Here is a 5,239-nt window from a genome sequence, read left to right as displayed (position 1 = left end):
CACGATCCGTGGCTAAACTTAAAATAAGTACAAACCGGAAAGCAAATATAGACCACAAAATATCATAAAACTTCAATTTAGCTTCAAATGCACAGAAGGGCAAAAAAGTTATTTTAATAATTATAATTAATAAAAATTAATAATACAAAAGTTAACATATTATGAACCACCTTCATCACCACCACCCACCACCACCAACCACCCAACACCACCAACCACCCACCCACCACCACCAACCCACCACCACCACCAACCACCACCACCCACCCACCACCACTCACCCATCACCACCACCCACCACCACCACCACCACCCACCCCCCAACAACCACCAACCATAACCACCACCACCGACCACCACCAACTACCACCACCACCAACCACCACCACTCACCACCATCAACCACCACCAACAACAACCCACCACCACCACTATCACCACCCACCACCAACAACCACCCGCTACCCACCACCACCACCCACTATCACCACCACCAATCACCACCAGAAACCACCACTACCCACCAGCACCACCACCACCAACCACCACCCATCACCACTTACCAACCACCCATCACCACCACCAACTAGCACCACCACCCACCACCAACAACCACCAAGCACCGCCACCCACCAACACCACCACCATCACCACCCCCACGACCCCCCCACCACCACCACCATCACCACCACCACCACCCACCGCCAACCACCACCACCCACCACACACCACCACCAACCACCACCCCCCATTGCCACCCCTACCATCACAGCCAACCACCACCACCCACCACCATCAACCAGCACCACCATCAACCACTACCCACTACCATCACCCACCACCACTAACTACCATCACCACCCACCACCACCACCCGCTACCTACCACCACCACCACACACCACCACCAACCACCACCCACCACCACCAGCAACACCTACCACCAACCGCCCACCACCACCAATTACCACCACCACCACCAACCCCAAACACCACCACCACCCACCTCCACCACCACCAACCACCACCACCACCACCACCACCACCCACCACTACCCAACCGCCACCAACAACCACCACCACCAACAACCACCACCCGCCACCACTAACCACCACCACCCACCACCACTACAACTAACCACCACCACCACCACCCAGCACCACCAACCACCACCACCACCACCAACCGCCACCACCACCACCACCCACCACCGCTAACCACCACCACCTCCCACCACAACCACAACCACACCTACCACCAACCATTCATCAGGAAATAATTATCATTCAACAAAAAATAATTATCATTCATTCATCAGAAAAGAAATTATCATTCATCAAAATATTATCATTCATCAAACAATTAGCATTCATAAAAAAATGATAACATTCATCGAAAAACATTTATCATTCATTAAATAGTTATCATTCGTAAGAAAACAATGATCATTCATCAGAAAACAATGATCATTCATCATAAAAAAATTATCATTTATCATTCATCGAAAAAAAATTATCATTCATCGATAAACATTTATCATTCATCGAAAAACATTTATTATTCATCGAAAAACAATTGTCATTCATCGAAAATAATTTATCATTCATCGAAAAACATTTATCATTCATCGAAAAACATTTATCATTCATCAAATAGTTATCATTCATCAGACAATTATCATTCATCAAATATTTATCATTCATCATAAATATCTATCATTCATATAAAAGCAAATATCCTTCATCAAATATTTACCATTCATCGAAAAACATTTATCATTCATCGGAAAACAATTATCAATCATCAAATAGTTATCATTCATCAGACAATCATCATTCATCAAAAAGTTATCATTCATAAAAATAATTATAATTCATCACAAAACAGTTATCATTTATCACAAAACAATTATCATGCATCAAAATGTTATAATTCATCAAACCATTATCATTCATCAAACCATTATAATGATTAGTTTTATAAAAAAAAGAATGGGGCATTTCGAGAATCGAACTCGGGACCTCCCGCATCGAAAGCGAGAATCATACCACTAGATCAAATGCCCAATCATCAAACAATTATCATTCATATAATTGTTGTCATTCATATAAAAAACACTTATCTTTATCAAAAAACGGTTATCAGTCATCATAATGCTATCATTCATCAGACACTTCTCATTTATCAAAAAATAGTATCATTCATCAAGCATTTATCATTCATCAAAATACTCGATAATTAATAAAAGTACCAAATGAATGATAAAAGTAGCTGATGAATGATAAACGATGAATAATAAACAAAAAACGTGATGAATGATAAAAATTATAACTGATGCAAATATTATTAGCAGAAGGCTGATGAATGATAAAAGAAAGTGATGAATGATCAATAATACCTGATGAATGCTCAAAATACCCGATGAATGATGAACGAAGAATGATAAAAGAACGTGATGAATGATATATAAATATAAATAAAACAGGTGTAAAAAGATTCACAAACCTCATCTGAAAGGCCACATAGTTGTTCTTTCTCCTTCTCACCAAACCACCCATTAGAACACGCACCCTGATATAAATAAATAAATAAATATAAATATATTAATAAATAAGATCAGTTGGCACCCTGATATAAATAAATAAATATAGATATAATATATTAATTAATAAGATCAGTTGGTTAATGAGGAAGCACAAAATATGCACTGTGTACCTTTACAGAGAATAGAAGTACCATAACAGCTGCTTGTGATGTAACATCATTTTTCTGCTGACATACCTACGCATATAATAATATAAAGTGTTAAACAAAGTGAGGCAATCAAAACTCGTACTATATATCCATCACTTGATCGCCTATACAATGTGTAACTGGAAGCATACGTGGTTCATTCAATAATTTGACTATACTTTTTTGATTATGTAAATATAGGGCCAGTAGAGATGTTAACTTATCGCTAACTGTTGTCATTGTTTTGTTTATGCAAGTTCTTTGAAATGTAACTCTCATCGTGATTTTATGTAAAGAAAAAATTTACTAACCCTTTCTTTTTTGCAGTCGATGTGGTGCCCCTTCGATGGATTTACTCGGCTTTCTGTTTCTTTTGAGTAAGAACATTTATCCCGATCTTATCACGTCTTCATGGTTTCTACGCACTGAAGGTTTGTGCTAACTAATACTACTTTACACTGCCTTAGTGTAAGCGACAAACTAACTATATCCTTCACTTGTAGCAAAACAACCTGAAAAAGAACAACTACAGATTTCAACAACTATAATAACATTCTCGAAAGCAATAACATATTTGAACTGAGACGCTTAAAAGAACCTGAGGAAAACAAAGCACTTCAACAAAAACTGGTATTTTTTTTTTGGAAAAAAAAAAGAGAGGGACTGCATGAAAATTCATTCTCAATACCAAAACATAAACTCTCTAACAAAGATACCAACCAAAATAATAACTACAGATAGAACAGCCACTTTAAAATCAGATATCACCAATAATCAAACTATAAACAACGTCTATATCAACAATGTAAGAAAATCGCAGCAAAAAAGAGCAACCAAAAAAAGAATCACAACTGCATAAAAAACTTCAACAACGTAAATCGCAAGATGTAAATTCGAGTTTGTTAAAAAAAATTGGAAGAACGAGATAACACCAACAAACAAAACATGAACTTTATAGACGAATAAACTCAAAAAACTAGGAATATGCAAATAACAAAAACAAAATCGATTCAACATACTTACACAAACCTCATTTTCCTTTTTATTAACATATGAGGATGTACGTTCGACCAATGTGTACAGTCTCAACCTTTCCTCCTGTTAAACCAATACTGTATTCCAGCTTCATTATAGCATTTGATACAAGTTCATTTTCTTAATTTTGTAGTATTCAACTAAATATTTGAGTATATAATCCACCCTACAATCATGGTGTATCATTGCTAAAAACCTCTGCAAGTATCACTGCAATCTATATATAATCGATAATATATCATGCTTTTTTTGTAAAATGCCAAGCCTTCTCAAACTGTTCTATCTAATGCCCATTTGGTTAAAATAAATCTATAAACAAAACCGAATCAACATACTTACACAAACCTGAATTTCCTTTTTATTAAAATTATTTGCATACGCTAAAACCACTAATAGATCTCTCAATCAGATATAGCTACAGAATTATAAGTAGATCTAAATTCAATAAATTAAACATCAAATCAATCAATATACATGTATATAATTATAATTTACAGATCTAATGAAGCAAACCCTAACCTCTTCCATTCACGAACGGAAAATCCTTCTTCACGCATTTCACTTGGCGGTGGAAGCACCGGTCCATCGGATGTGAAGAGCCTATCAGTATCATCGTAATCCTGAGTCACACCGTTTGAAATCGGATCTGGATGTTATCCGAATCCGTACGAATCTGAACTCATGTGTTCACCGTTGGTGGTGAAATTGGAATATGAATCGTTGTTGTTGTCAAAGTAACCTTCATCGAGTTGACCTGATGATTGAATCTCCGTTGACCGGATTGGATCGTCGTTGCCCTAATGAATCGTGGTGGTGATGGTTGGTGATTGAATCGTTGAATTCACCTGATGAAAGATAGCTGGATACATAAATTGATTTACAGAATGACCAATTTGCCCTTCCGCGTTTTTCATATAAAATTAGACTCCTTCCTTGAAAATATGAAATGTGAGGCCCACAATTACTTATCCAGTTTGTACTCCATTTATTTTAGCTATGATTGAACCAATATATATGACAAAATTGTCAAATTCATCTGTGTTTGTTCATTTTCTTTTTTTAGTCCCTCTCCTTCAAAATCATTTAAAATAGTCCCTAAATGCCATTTGCAATCCCAATTTTGTCCCTCTGTTAAACTCACTTAAGTAGATTACAGAAGAAGTCACAATAAAAAATCACAAGAGACCAAGGCAAAGTAGGTTTAGTATCTGTCCAGAGATAACAACCTTGTTTTCTATTTTTTCTATTTTTTCTATTTCTATCTATAAATAAAATAATTGATGATTAAATTTTGATGATTTTAGTAAATTAATGATATGATGGGTGGAGTTGTGGTAACAGAAGCAAGACGTAGATCAACTAAAAAAACAACTCAAGACTGCAAATGGCTATGAACAACTTTTAAAAACCATGAAAACATCAACGACCTAACCGTTAAACTCGCCGGCGACCACCGCTCTCCGCTTCTTCA

General features: G+C 36.8%; 1 long non-coding RNA gene across 1 annotated transcript; it reads right to left on the bottom strand.

Moving 5' to 3' along the window:
* Window positions 1–1,477: 1,477 nt before the first annotated feature.
* LOC139867141 (uncharacterized) lies at window positions 1,478–4,625 on the bottom strand. Its single transcript, XR_011765762.1, has 4 exons — window positions 4,288–4,625; window positions 3,045–3,245; window positions 2,716–2,781; window positions 1,478–2,571 (listed from the first exon to the last, which is right to left on the bottom strand). It is a non-coding gene; the product is annotated as an uncharacterized lncRNA (long non-coding RNA).
* Between the last annotated feature and the right edge of the window lie 614 nt (window positions 4,626–5,239).

The sequence above is a fragment of the Rutidosis leptorrhynchoides genome, chromosome 9 (assembly GCF_046630445.1).
Source record: "Rutidosis leptorrhynchoides isolate AG116_Rl617_1_P2 chromosome 9, CSIRO_AGI_Rlap_v1, whole genome shotgun sequence".
Lineage (NCBI taxonomy): Eukaryota > Viridiplantae > Streptophyta > Magnoliopsida > Asterales > Asteraceae > Rutidosis > Rutidosis leptorrhynchoides.
The sequence above is the reverse complement of the archived record's forward strand: the minus strand, read 5'-3'. Positions and strand labels throughout refer to the sequence as shown.